This window comes from Euphorbia lathyris, chromosome 2, assembly GCF_963576675.1.
Source record: "Euphorbia lathyris chromosome 2, ddEupLath1.1, whole genome shotgun sequence".
Taxonomy (NCBI): Eukaryota; Viridiplantae; Streptophyta; class Magnoliopsida; order Malpighiales; family Euphorbiaceae; genus Euphorbia; species Euphorbia lathyris.
Genome location: NC_088911.1, coordinates 41,450,599 through 41,466,520, shown reverse-complemented (window position 1 = coordinate 41,466,520; position 15,922 = coordinate 41,450,599). Strand labels below are relative to the sequence as shown.

Genomic DNA, 15,922 nt, shown 5'->3' with positions numbered 1-15,922 from the left:
TTATGTATTCAATCACCTTAAAAAAAATTAATCGTGCTAGGCAGGGAAAAGGACGATTTGGCTTTGCGAAGCATGCGAATGTAAATGTGTAGGGAAGAGGATAATTTTACTTAGCAAATCGATGCTTTCGCGAAGTCTGTGAGGTCTGAAACATGATAATCTACTTAGCGAATCGATGCTTTTACGAAGTCTGCGAGTGAAATTATTAACTTTTCTACTCACAGACTTCGCGAAATAATCGATTCGCTAAGCAGATCGTCACGTTTCAGGCTATTTCTCATCACAGATCTTCGCGAAATCATCGACTACGCGAAGTGGTTTCATGGAAAACGCAGAGAAAACAATAGATACTTACATTTTTCACGCCTTTCACCCTTAAAAGCGATAATAACAATATGATAAACTAGGAAAAACAATGGAAACAACGTAAACCATTTCTTTGATGGTAACAAGAAGAAAGAAACTAAGTAACGAGCAAGAACAGGAAGATGAAGAACCATGACTTCGTTTTCTAATAGTAGAAAGATGAAGAATCAAGAGATGAAGAGAGGAAGAAGAGAAATACATTGTGATTTGGAGAAATGGTGCAGATTTCGTGCAATTTAAAGGAAGATAGGAAGATCAAAAGTCTGGGAATCATTAATGCAGGAGCCAACCATTTCGCGTAACCAATGAGAAGGGGGGAGAGACCGTTCGCGTAAGGGGGAAGTAGAAAGGTTAGGGGTATTATGGAAAAGTCACACAAAGACAGTCTAGATATGTAGTAGGTTGAGTAAATGAGTTAAATATGTAAATGGGTCTCCCATTTCACCCATTTTTGTAATTTACCCTTTTAGCTTCTTTCTCGCACTGGAAGGGTACTTCACTTTTGATGGTAGGCAAGCTAACTCAAATTCGGCTATCTTGATAAGCTCCTTTTTACGATCTTTTATTCTTTATCGATGGCCAACTATCATTCTTAAGATTATGAATCATGTTATCCGTAATTTCCTTTCGACGAGCTCTATTGTTACTAGTAAACTTGTCATAGTTCCTTGGAATCTTTGTTGCTGGCATATTCTTGAAGGTGGTATTGGAATAAAGAATCTTCAGGACTTAAATAATGTTATATGGGCAAGATTTCCTATAATATATTAGCTAGGAATACTTTCCTTCCTAACTTGTTATATGCTACATTTCTTTTAGAATTCGAGGTTCCGAAACTCTCTATTATCAATTATTCTATTTAGACCTCCATACAACGAGTCTATAATCTATTGAGGTCTAATTATTTTTTGTTGATTGGTGAGAATTATAAGTTTAGTTTCTAGACTGTGGAACAGATCGTTCAGTCTATAGCATATCAACTTGGGTTATCTCGGAACAACAATGTGCCTTGGGGGATAAGGTAGAGGATTTCTTGGTGGATGGCTCTTGTAAAATCTGCCCCCTATGACATTCAACAACAAAAAATTTAGTTATTTATAGGGGTGTTGATACGAAATATACTTGTGTCTAGCGGCCAACCATGAATGGAATTTTTTTCTTCGTAAAAGTCGTTTTGTCCTATGCTACATCGTAAAAATAATATGCGTGATTAGATCAAATTTATCTATCACAACTTTGTTTCCCTATCTTTCTCATTCATCTGTTGTCATGATTTTTAGAACTGCCTTCCTACGCATGATATGCTTTGTAAGTGAGGGTTCTCTATGATTTCTCGGTGGATTCTCTATCTTTGCACCATTGAAACCTATGATCGTAATTTTCTTCATTGTTTGTTTACTAATAGGGTTTGGAATGCGATTAAGTCTTTATTCAATAAGCGAGTTAATTTAGATGGTGATTTCAAGTATTTGATTTTGAAATTCATGGGTAACAATTTCAGTTCTGAGCTCAGTTATTTGGTCAACGAGTACAGTTAATGTAGTTTGGATCATTTGGCGAGCCAACAATTTATCCATTTTTTAAAGTGATGATCCAAATATTTTCCAAGCCTTGAGGTCATTATGAAATTTCTCTTGAGAAGCTCATAATTGTTTTGTGGGTTATTACTTGAGTATCAAGTTCTTCGCCAATTGACTATTAGGCCGAGAGCCCCTAAAGCTCCTAATATTATTAGTGATAATTGGTACGTGTCCCTATAGGTTGGATTAAGGTGAACACATATGGTTCTTCTATTGGTTCGCCTGGTGCTACAGGTGTTGGAGGTGTATTTCAAAACACTAGGGTTTCACCGTGGGAGATTTTGATTTTCTGGGACTAGAAAATATATTTCACATGCTTATAAATCTCCACATTGATTTGAAATTTCACAAAAGTATTTTTTCACCATAATGCCCCTTTTGGACTAGCTCAATCATCGCAAATACCAATCAAGTTCAAGCAATGATTGAACTTACTTACTGAAAGAGGTATAATCAATATGTCAAATGTGAAATAATATATCTCAAACAAAAGGGTACTTTACATAATATGCTTTGTTCTTTTATGAAACATCTGGTTCTTAGTCAAACATACAGAACTCTAGCTATCAAAGTGAATGATAATCTTCTCTAAGTTTGAATTGAACTCATTGATGAAACCTCAAAACTAAAATATCTTATTTTACAACTTCAACTAGTTATATACTCTCCATCGATAATGGATGATGAAGATATAGGTTATAAAGTAGTTTTCTAATCAATAGCAGTACTACCAAGGGTAAACACATAACATGTGATGAGTCTTCTTCTATCAAGATCATATGTATAGTTTGAATCACATAACCACCACGCTCTTTATCCTTAGGTTTCTAAACAAGCATTAGTATTACCCTTTAAATAGGGTAAATTTCATTGATGGTGTACAACCTTTGGTCCATTTCACACTTTGGTGTACAACCTTCAATTTGTCTCACTAATATATACGAACTTATATGTGACCTCCCACTTTGGTGTATAGCAGGTAAAAATGACCGGTCAACGTGAAGTCAACGTGCCACATCAGCAGTTTGACCGGTCAAAAAGTCAATACTTGACCACCTAAAATAAAATTACCTCCATGCCCTCTCCTTCTTCCTTCCCTTTCCCTTTCCCTTTCTCTCTCTAACTCCTCTCTCTACCTTATTTCTCTTCATTTAATCTCTTCATTAAATCACAATTACTAAAAAATTGGATTGAAATTGGGATACAAGAGAAAAAATAAGATTGAAATTAAGATACAATTATAATAATGAAACTAAAGATGATACTAAGAAACAAGACCTACCAGGAACTTTCTTTTGAATCCCCATCTCTTTCATTAAGGTTTTAATTCTCTTCGCGTCACTGCATCTACCAGCTTTCGCATATATATCACATAAGTTGGCATAGAAAGCATGGTTTAGTGGCTCCAAATCAATTAAATACAAGTAAATCAACAAAGCAAGCGTAGAACTTGAGGCTCAACTGAGTAAATCTGTTTCATTGCATAAAAACACCAACAACGACCTAACTCTACGAATCTAGAATGAGCACAAGCTGATAATAACCCTACAAACGTTACATGGTTAGGCTTTATCCCTTCTTCTTGCATCTCTTGGAGTACATCAAACCCCAATTTACCATATCCATGAAGTGCAAGCACTGAAACAATTCCAAAGCCTCCTTTGGCCGACTGCTCTGAACTAACCCTGTTATAATAGAATTCCAAGTAATGATATTCCTATCCTTCATTTCTCAAAATAAATCTAGAGCCTCGTCCAGATCTCCACTTCTCAAATACCCAATAATCATCGAATTCCAAGAAACAACATCTCTGTCAACCATTTCATCAAACATGTTCCTTGCACTATTCGCAAACACAAGCTGAATAAAAACTTATCAACGAGTTTCGAACAAAGAGATATCGTTACAAAGAGATTAAATAAAGATATTAATGGATAGAAATAAGGGAGAGATAGGAGTTAGAGAGAGAAAGGGAAAAGGAAAAGGAAAGGGAAAGGGAAAGGGGAAGGAGGAAGGAGAGGGCTTGGAGGTAATTTTATTTTAGGTGGTCAAATTTTAACTTTTTGACCGGTCAAAATGCTGATGTGGCACGTTGACTTCGCGTTGACCGGTTATTTTTACCTGCTATACACCAAAGTGGGAAGTCACCTATAAGTTCGTATATATTAGTGAGACAAATTGAAGGTTGTACACCAAAGTGTGAAATGGACCAAAGGTTGTACACCATCGATGAAATTTACCCCCCTTAAATACCCCCCCCCCCCCCAAAAAAAAACCCCATTTCATAACATTCCAATGCTCTTTACCAACATTAGACATAAATCTACTAAGTAATACATGTGAAATATCAAGACGAGTACAAATCATGACATACATGATAGTACAAACAACAGTAGAGCAAGGTAAGCACATAACATACAATCGACATTTTCTAACAAAGTTTGGTTCATTCGTTTAGAAACACCATTTTGTTATGGTGTTCTTAGAAATGTTAGATATCTGGAAATGTCCATATTTTCACCAAAAAAAAAAAATTTGAATTCATCACTACATAATTCCAAGCCATTATTAGTGTGGAGACACTTAATCTTCTTACTAGTTTGGTTTTCCACCAAGGCTTTCCATTACTTGAATTGACAAAGAAATCATTTTGGGCTTCGGAAAATAAGCTCAAACCTCCCTAGAGTAATCATTAGTGAAGGTAAACATATGTTGAGCGCGATGTTTTGAAAAATCGCAGGGTATCATATGTCTAAATGGATATAATTCAAAGTTCATTTTGTTTTATGAACATTAGTGCCTCAACTAACTCTTTTGTGCTTGAAAAAATGTAATGCTAAAAAACTAATTGTGAGGTATTTTGGCTACAAAGGAGGCCCCTTTTAATTATCATGGTTAAGTATTTCTCCCTCGTGTTATCGAGACTCATATGCCACAACTTGCCAATAACTTTACATGGATAATCGTTCCCCATCAACACAATTCTTCTATTGACCAGTTCATAAGAAAAGAATCAATTTCCTTGGAGACAATATGAAACGATTAAGTGGAATCAAGGATCCATCCATTTATAGTTCTACCACTATCTTCAAACATTACATAGATTTTGCATTCTACATCATTATCTACAACACTGCATTCGACATATGTATCTTCTTTATGGTTCTTTTAGTTATTCTTCTTCAGCGACTTACAACATTCAGCTTTGATGTGACTTTTCTTCTTACTTTAATTGCATGTCAAATTATTATGTCTACTAGATCATTTGTTGTTGTTGTTGTTTGGATCTCTTGTAATAGATCTCTTTTTAATGATGAGACCCTCTACATTATTATTTCTATCACTACGATCTTTTGAAAATACACACTTTTTAATATCATCCACAATTAGAACATTTCAACTATAGATCATGGTATTTTGATTTTTTTATGGAAGGCGGAGGTAAAGATCATAACATTATAAGAGCTCTATCTTTTTCTTTATATTTTATATCTAAATTCTCCAAATTCATAAGAATGAAACAAAAATCATCAAGGTGTGACTTTAGGGATATACCTCCTATCATATTAAACATGTGAGGACGATGTTTCATAAAATTCTCCCATGAAACTTTAGTAGTCTTCTCATGAATGACTTACCTCGTTCATTATACATAACTTAATGGAAGTCAAAGCTTTTTGCTTTTATTCTTTTTTATCCTTCTTTATTACCGTGGTGAATAACCCATCCAGTATCACCTTGTAAAATCTATTATGTCAAAATAGCATTCATCTTCACTTCTCATAAGGGAAAGTTGATAGTACAATCGTACTTCTCAATATCAAATTTAATCATCGTCATAGTATAAATCCAAAAATAAATATTAATTGGCTCGCATACTAATTTGTTAGGAAATGTCTTATGATGGAACATAATATTTGTTTTGGACGGATAAAATGGCAAACAAATAGAGAATATTAAAAATACATGACTCATAGATTTACGAGGTTTCGTAGAGGGTCGACTTAACAAGCGAATCCATTAATGAACTAAAAGTGGTGCACGTACAAAAGAAATACCTTAATCCCAATATACTCGAACTCTCAAAATTCTCAAGAGATATTTTTTTTATAAATGAATTGTTAATTGTTGGATGATCAAACCATGCAAAGGCATGACATTTATAGAAAAAAGATGTTATGTTAATGAAAGAAATTAAAGTTAAAAATTATATGTAAATGAAAGAAAAATAAAAGGGACTATGAAAGATATTTTCAGAAATAATATTTATATCATTTTTCAATTCGCCCTCACACGAATGTTAAAGACAACACACAAGTCTATTATACCGTATGTTGAAATTTTAATTTAAATAATACTATTAGAATTAAACTCTCGATCACTCGACCTAATAAGAAGCCGTAAAATTACATAATAAAAAAACACTAATTAACCTACTAACTTAAACACATAAAAATAAATTTTGTTGTTATCCTCATCACATATTATCACTGTTAACTATTAAGGCCGCCTATGCGTTTTTTGATTAGTCACTTTATACGCTTTTTGACCTCTATGCGAGTTTTAGCCGTTTAGTTCCAGTCCATCCGACTAGCGTCTAACGTTTTTTACAACCTGATATTATATAACTATATAATTTGAGTAATGGAAAATAAGAGAAAATTAAAGACCTAACCTAATATGGTTTGGAAAATAATGGGCTAAAATATAATGTTCCAATAATAATGAAGAAAAGAAAATGAAAGGAAAAAAGATGGCCCACCATCTTATGGTTGGCATGTGAAATGTGAATTGAAATTGAAGGTGATTGTCAATATTAATGGTAGATAGAGATTGTAGCTCACAAAATTAGACTTCCATTTTCAGTCTTTTTCCTTATAGTTTTTTTTTGCCTTCGTCCGTACAGATATTTTGCACTATATATGTATATATATTATATTATGTTTATACAAATATATATATGGATACAGGTCACTTATCCAATCTATGTTTACATCAGTTCTGGATAAGAAAATGACTAACTGCTTTTTAAGATTACACTAATTCTATATTATCTATAACACATCTCCATCATTATTATTATTTATGTTTATAATTATCTCCATCATTAATTGAATTAGGCTATTTATTCATGGAATTAATTCTTGAAAAATAATGAAAAAGTACTGTTGGGTATTATAAGGATTATTCTTGAAGTTTATCTTTATTAATTTAATCTTCTGAATTAACTTATATTTGAAAATAGTAAATTATTTAAATTAAGTTAAGAGTTCGAATTCTAACAGCTCCAATCATATATCTATATATGTATGTATCTTAATGAAATTTAAACATACATGTTTTGTTTATCAAAGTGTACGGAAAACAAAGAAAATTATTCTTATAATTCATCTGTATATCAACTTAAACGGAATCAATTAAAGTCGGCAGCTTGATCATTTAGGGAGCGTTTCGTTACTCATTTTCCTTCTCATGTTTAACTTTTCACTGTAAAATGGAGAGTTTTATGTGTTTGGTTAGACATCTCATGTTTGACTTTTATAATTGAAAAGTAGTTTTTTACAAAAACAGAAAATCTCTATTTTTTGGAAAAGCAACTTTTTTTCATCAGCAAACAGTAGCTAAACCAAACGGACCCTTAAACATACTAATCTAGAAAGGGGTTTTTTACATCAAATTAAGGGAATAATTAGGATTATATTCATATATTACGTTAAGGTTATCATGGATAAAGAGATTAGTCTCAATAAAGAAAAAAAATACATCTGACACTAATTGATTCATCTGGTGTATTATTTTAGGAGTATTCTAAGTTTGTTCTAGTTCCAATATAGAAGGATTTTATGCTAAAAATATAAATGAGATTGTTTCTATTATTCAGAATTGCTTTTTTTTTTTTTCATTTAAAGTCTAAACACGAAAAAAAAAAGTGTATAGTAAAGTTTTGAAACCGCTGTTTTTAACAGAAAAAACAACTAACATCTACTATCTATTAGCAGGTGCCCGCTATGGTTACTTTGTTTTTTACAAAGTACCGTTACTTGGTGTGGTTTTCACCATTGGATGATGATTTTTTTGCTCTCGTCTATCCTTAAACTTAGAGCGTATCTAGTTTATGGCTTACTGTTTATTGTTGGTGTTAGTTATTTATGGTTGCTAATAGAGGTGTCCGCTATGGTTACTTTGTTTTTTACAAAGTACCGTTACTTGGTGCTCATTTTCACCATTGGATGATGGAGCATAAAATTAATCCAATGGTGAAAATGAGCACCAAGTAACGGTACTTTGTAAAAAACAAAGTAACCATAGCGGACACCTCTATTAGCATCCATAAATAACTAACACCAACAATAAATAGTAAGCCATAAACTAGATACGCTCTAAGTTTAAGGATAGACGAGAGCAAAAAAATCCCAAAAAGATGATGATGCATTTCACCAAATTATGAAAGAAACGGAACCCAATACTTGGTATGTGAAGTGCATCTAGAATCATCTAATAAGGTGAAAGAAAGATGGATTGATAGGGTTCTATGTACTTTTGACGCTCTTCAGGGTATCTCAGTGGATATTCTTTGGGAGATAAAGATATATATAAAAATAGCTCAATGTTGGTAAATAAGCCACTATTTGTTTATCGAAAAATATTATGTCTAAAAATAATTTTTAGTGTTTTTAGGAAAATAAATGAATAAAAAATTTTAGATTAATCAACATTAAAATTTATAAAGAAAGTGAAAAAAATGTTTTACTCTTTTAAAAAGTTGTTGAAATACAACTTCATTTATTTTTACTATTTTAAAAATAGTAGTCACTCATTACTTCTTCTCCATGTTGCAGACAAATACCGGAAAATATTTTATTTTTCAATACAAAATTTTCTCTTATCCAATATTTTCCAACAAACAAAACACCTATTTTACTCCTAACATCATACATATACAACTATATTTGCAACATAAGCAAGTTAGACCAATTTTATCCCCTAATGTTTGAGAGTTAGGTCAATGTTTAGTCGTTATTAACAAACACTATATGTAGAGTTATTAATTTCGTTATCTTCACTCCACGAATTTTTTTAGAATAACCTGGAAGTAATACACCTAAAGAATCAAGTAGTGCCACATGTACAATATTTTTTTATTTACTGCAACCATCTCTCATGAAGTGATGGGGAAAATGATTTTGATTAGTTGAGTGTAATACTCGCAGAGTACAGTAAAATTCTCTCCACTTGTGTGTCACGTTATCATGTACACACGTTAAAAAAATATTTTAAAATAGTTAAAAACCGTATGGTGTGGGGATATTAACAATTACATGATATAATTAACATAATTTAATACATTTCTATTACACCTATATTAAATTAGAATCGAATTTACGATAAAAATTAATTTTATAATTAAATCGATTAATCAAAATTATTTAATTGATTTGAATTAATTTATTAGTTTATTGAATGGTATATGATTGAAATTAGAGAATTTTTTTTTTTTTTTTTTGATGTAGTTGGTATCAAAGATAATTATAAAATCTATTTTTAGGGTAGTATTTATCGGTTTAACCAGATTCATTCACATGATATCAGACCATCTTAAATAATGATCCAACTCATAACAACTCAAATTGTTAATAAGATTTCAACAATCGGTAAATATATAGATTTGTGATATGTACGTTTCAAACTCATGAGATATTGATGAAGATTTTCATTCTTAAAAGGAAAGTAAGGAAATAGAAAAGGGATCTAACTCAATAGCTTCAACAAAACAGCACATAACACAATATCAAATTTCTGAAAGAAAAAAAAAAAAAACTTGAAATGTGATGTTCAATTCTTATTATTTAATTTAAGAGCTTTCTTAGTTTGCATTTCTACTAAGTTTCAGTTAATCTCTTTACTATTCAACAATTCTTTATTTCAAATTAATTTAAACTTTTTGTAATTTTGGCACATTTTGTTCAATTTATTTCATAGCGAACTTTAAGTTTTTTACCCTTACGGCTTTTACACAATGGTTTGATTAGAAGTAAGATGTATCACTTTGAGATTTTCTTTACAAAATCTGTCACGTTCAATACCAATTCGAAAAAGAAATATAATTTTGGCACGTTCGACTAGATGTTGCTGCCAAAAAAAAAAATAATAAGGAGAAAGATTGCATGACTGCTTCGGAGGATTTAGAGTTTGTACCTGACAATTCATAACAAGTTGTTGATATCGTGGAATAGTTAGGGGAAAGCCACCGTACTTCTTGGAGCATCCACAATGGTTAATAACAAATTTTAGGATTTTTTATGGGGTAGTAACAAAGTTTAATAACATTCCACTAAAAACAAGTAAATTTTCAAAATTTTGTAGAATCTAAAAAATATCAATAAAGAAGGACTGAAAATGAAATTATTCGTATTGGAAAAGGAAATGTGTGAGAACTATAAACGGTGCCATAAGCATCTCATCTGGCGCGTGAAGCAAATTTTGATTAATTGTTGGGAGTTCTATACCACTGTTTGTTACTGTATTTTGTAATAAACTAAATTTAGTTGTTACCTCTTTAGTAGTTTGTTATTACTAAAAACCATCAAGTAACAATAAAATTGCTCCTACTAGAGGTGGTATAAGCACACCGATATGTAAATCATCCCTCCTAATCGATATGAGGAGGGATCCAATCTTAATCACCAATGTGAGAATTTTAGGATGGAGAATTTATTGGTTAATCTCACTAACATGACGAAAGATGACAAATTCCCCAATAAATAAGGGATTTCTTATTAGTGGAATTCAAGTTCAAGCGCAACCACCTCCATCCTTTAATCAATCAATGAACATTGATGTTGTGAGAGATATAATGCGAGTTAACATATGGTCACGGGATAGTCTGAGTTTCACAAGCCGTATCCAGGGATTGTTGATTAGGAGAATCCCTATCTTAGGGGTATCGTATTTCAGATTTTAGCTTGGTTTCTAGTAAGGATGGACAATCTTGTTAATTTCCCAATTCTCTCATTGGTATGGCATTCACATGGTACTATACTTTACCCTATAATTCAATGCCTACATTACAGGATATGAAGAGGTAGTTCCATACCAAAATCTTTCGTGTGGAGCCTGAGGTTTGTGTTGTCGAACTATCATGAATGTCCTGAGGTTTGTGGGTCGATGAGAGACATACATATTGCTCGCTTCAAACGCATGAGGAGAAGGTGTAGAGTGTTCTTCCACAACCAAAGTTTGTGTGGATAGCTCCACGCTAGCTAGATATAGAACTTCGTATAAAGCTCCAAAGAATGAGAAGTCGAGAAGAACATTGTCTATTATACATTTAAACAATCGTCTGATTAGAAGTTAGATTTTAATATTTGAGATTTCTTCGTGATGACACACTCAATTCAAATTCGATAAGGCAGAAACAATTTCGAAACTTTATTATGCCTTATTATAAATAGAAAAAGTTCTCTAGTATATTCTTAATGTGGGAAAAGGAGATGAAACTAAAACAACCCACAAGCCATTTTCACAAACTTATTTCTAAGTAGCTTCAGTTCTGCATGTGTAAAGTAAAGCCTTCAACTTCAAGGGCTTTGCACATTAAGCATATGAACTTTCAATTGGACATGTTATGAAGTCATTCAATTTTTATAATTCAACATAGGCATAAAGAGTAGCTCATTAATCCTCTTAACTTACTTAAAGTAATACGATTAACTCCTTATGTTCACGTGGCAGAATTATAGCAGATTTTGGTAAATTGGAAAGTTTAGGGGATGAATACATCACTCTAAGCTAAGCTAAAAGATTGTGGGAATTAATTAAAAATTGGAGCTTATTACCTCTAATTAATCATGAAGCAAATATAGCAGCAATAGTACAATTTGTTTCTTCCTTTGCTGAAGCTAAAATTGCCTGGAACCAAAAAGGCCAAAAATGTTAATTAATGATCTTGTGTTCTTTCCTAAAAACTGAGTGACAAATTGCAGTAGAAAACAAAATAATAAGCATGTGATTTTGGATTTATTTTTGTATTTCAACTCATATCACTTTATCAGTTTTTGCAACATATATGATTGAACATGCCTCCTAAAATATTGTCTTTCTCCCCAGCAGAATTTTAGTTGGATAATTGAAGAGCTTCTCTTCTAACCTAATCACATGTTAACTGTCAATTTTGTTACGGTAATACGATTTACAAATACAACTCGGTTAATTAATACGATTATCGATTTTATTATGATATACCCTCTCTTTTTTTTATCCAATTAATAGATAGTAGACAGCATGATTGGTTTTTACTCATATCTACACACAATAACCAAAATGTAAATGATTTTTTACCAAATACATTGTATAGAGCAAGTAAGTTTGGTATAGTGAAAGCAACAGATGTAGATGTAGATGTTCTGACATTTCAATTTTCTACTCAGACAAAACTAGCCGCAATTTCAAACACATGTGTCTTTAGCAACCACATGTGTGTCTATTTATACAATCTTTGTTCTCTAACTTAACTTATATATTTTTTTTTTTTCTTCTTTTTCCCCATATGTGGTCGATGACTTGACTCATCATTCCTAACAACTTATTGCACCCTCTCATTGATTAAGTCAATTTTAATTAAGTTCTTTTAGCTAGAAATCTCGAGTTGAGGTTTTAATGCATACGGTAAACTTTAATTGAGAGAAGAGTCATCTAAAAAGTGGTTGAACAACTTTAAATTTATTAATCATACATAATTACTAAAAACATGTTAATGCGGACAATTTTGAGCATATAATATTTGATAATAATCATTAATTTGTCAAATGTGGTTGAAATTGTTCAAATTAACAAATTGTTAGGTATTGTGAGGATATGTGAATATTAATGTGGCAGCAGCTTTGTTGGTTGAAGAATTTATAGTTGTTAGATAAAATTTGTGGTTTTACTCTGTTATTTACCGAGTCAGAGATATCAGAATATCTTTTCAGCTGTTGCAAGATAATATTCTTGCTGTTGTATTTTCTACAATAATTCCTCATACTTGGTGTTGTTTTCTTTTTCTTCCTTCTTTTGTAATATATATATAATATATACAATACCCTTCTTGATGTATGATCAATTTTTAGGAGAGGAAATAAACATTCTTCTTTTTCAAGTACCTAGGTATTTTAACATTTGAACTTATTTTTGTTATATTTTAGTGAATTTTAAATATATTTTTTAAAAAATTAAATAAAATTGTAAAATTAGTACAAATTGAACAGCCACTAGTGTTAATTATCTGTCAGCCTACATACAGATCAAACTAAAACAAATAGACTGTTTCAAAAAAAAAACAATAATTTAGTTATTTTATTATCTATTGAAATATAATTAATTTAAATATCTCTATATTATCTTTCCCTTTTATTTTTCCATATTTTACTAATGATAACATATTTTATAATACATTGTAACTTTTACTAGTTTTGATTTAGTAGACGGCTAACATATCTTATATCAAACTAAGTTTTGACCCGTGCGATGCACGGATTCATGTTGACATATAAATATTAAAAAAAATTTGAAATTTAGTAATTAAAATAATAACATAAAGGGGTTATCTAAATAAAATTTTATTATTTTATTTTTACATTTACTTTAAATAATCTTTTTATAGATAAATATAATAATATAATTAAAATTAATATATTTTATTTTATTTTTTATCAGTAAAAAAGAATATAGATTGGAATTTTTTATTTAGATATTATATATTAATTTTTTTACAAAATAAATTATGAATTAAAGGCTATGCTTATTTTGTTTTTTACAAAGTAAGTCTTACTTTGTGTGTTTTCACCATTAGATTAATTTTATGCTCTATCATCTAATGGTGAAAACACACCAAGTAATGGTACTTTGTCAAAAACAAAGTAACCATAGAAGGCACCATTGAATCGATATCAAACTATTAAATTATTTCTAAAGAAAATATCAGTTAATAGATTGTGTTAAGATATACTAGTATATCTTATATTAATTAATTATAATTTCTTTTTTTTCTTGAACCAATTATAATTTCTAATAAATTGATATGTTATTTAATTAAAATATACCTTATCTTAAATTATTAATTTTACTAAATTTATATCTTATTCATTAATAGTATAGAATATATTAAATTAAATAGGAATTCAAAATTTATTAAAAATATATTATATATTAATATTTATAAAAAAACTATTTATAGATATTAATAAAATTTAACTTAAAAATCTCTTAAATATATTGAATGTGTATCGGAAAATTGTACGGGTATAGAAATAAGATCTTTTAGGAAATCTTATATAATATTAAAATCATATACCCGTATAAAATTAAGTTAATCAAAACCGATACTTTAGTGTTTGATTTTAAATTTGCAAAATAATATTTTTGGTTTAAGAACCAACTAATATTTGATTATATATATATATATATATATATATATATATATATATTAATTTCTTATTTTTATGGATTATATTGAGTGAAACATCCTAGAAATACAGACAATTATATTAAATAAGTGGTTTTGGTTATTTTATTTGTGATTTTTTTTACTTTTTAGTTATTTGGTCCATATAATTAAATCCATTTAATAAAAAAATAGTGGGTTCAATAAAATAAAATTTGATAGTTTTAAATTTTTTATACATACAAATTTTTAAAAAAAATCAGTGTGATCAATTGACTCCATTTTTTCGGTTAAATAAAAAATTGTGAATTGACCCCATTTAATATATAGTTTCCCTTCTTAATATATATATATATCAAAATTATACTAAAATAGAATGTACAATAAAAAAATTCATCCAATATATTATTATAGTTATTTTGTTTTAGGTTTTTTCTTTATTGATTTTATTGCCTATTATGTTCTATTTTCTTACCTATGTGAATTCTGTGCCGATTTGAGCCTGAATTTGTGTGACATTTTATTTTTCTTTCATTTTATTTTTCTTTCAGTGGAATATATGCTTTATAAAAAAAGTTAGACTATTCAGTATCATTTTCTTATTGTACTTATTATGTTTAATTTAATGAAGTTATAACATTTTCCTAAAAAAAAAAATAAACTATTCAATATCAAATCAATCTTCAACCTAGACCATTGTATATAAATTATATTAAAATATATAAGATTTTTATTAGAAAATTAAATAAAACCAAAAAATTTATTTGTTCAAGAAAAAATATTCTTTCAGAGAATAGTAGAAAAAACAAAAAATATATTGTTCAGTAAAATTTATATAATTAATTTCTTTTATTTCTAAAATTTTTCTTTTCTCATCTTCTCCTTTTATTTTATGATTTGAAATATCAATTAACGAAAAATATTAATAGGTGAATTTTATTTACTCTATGGAATATTAAAAATTTAATTTTAATATTTATTTTGGAAGAGTAATTTTAATATTTTTTATGGTTTATATTAATAAATATTTTATATTTTTATAAATTCAAAAGAAAATAAGTAAAAGGAAAATATTATCAACAAGAAATATTCTTGAACAGTTGTTCTTTTTAAATTAAGACAATAAATATTGAGGCTTCATCCTTTTTTAACCCTTCATTTAAGATAAATCTGGTATTTACACAGAATAGGTTAAATGGAGTACACAGAGTAATCATGATAAATTCGGATATTAAAAATGAACTTAACCGCGAATTAATTAGCAATATATATGTATATTGTTTTGTTAATCATCAAGCAAGCTGATACAATGATTATTTACATCGAGACCTAATAAATCCAGATTTTTTTTATTAATTATATATGTTCAAATCTGGAATGTCATTCTTCCTTGGTCGGATAATCAGTTGTTCTTTCTATGGGATTCAAATTAATTAAACACAAATTAAGCCCAACCAAAACCAGTAGATTAACTAATTATAGATCGTTCAGATCTACAAATCTTTGAATTCTCCCCTAATTTCTTCAAATGTGTATGACAATTTACTCACCCATC

The 15,922-nt window shown here is 29.6% G+C and overlaps 1 long non-coding RNA gene across 3 annotated transcripts in view; it reads right to left on the bottom strand.

Moving 5' to 3' along the window:
• Positions 1-15,922, bottom strand: part of LOC136220566 (uncharacterized) — a 39,796-nt gene that overhangs the window by 14,640 nt on the left and 9,234 nt on the right. For all 3 annotated transcript variants that reach the window (XR_010684575.1, XR_010684574.1, XR_010684573.1), the window contains exon 3: positions 11,783-11,855. This is a non-coding gene — a long non-coding RNA (uncharacterized lncRNA). The remainder of the gene's footprint in view (positions 1-11,782; positions 11,856-15,922) is intronic.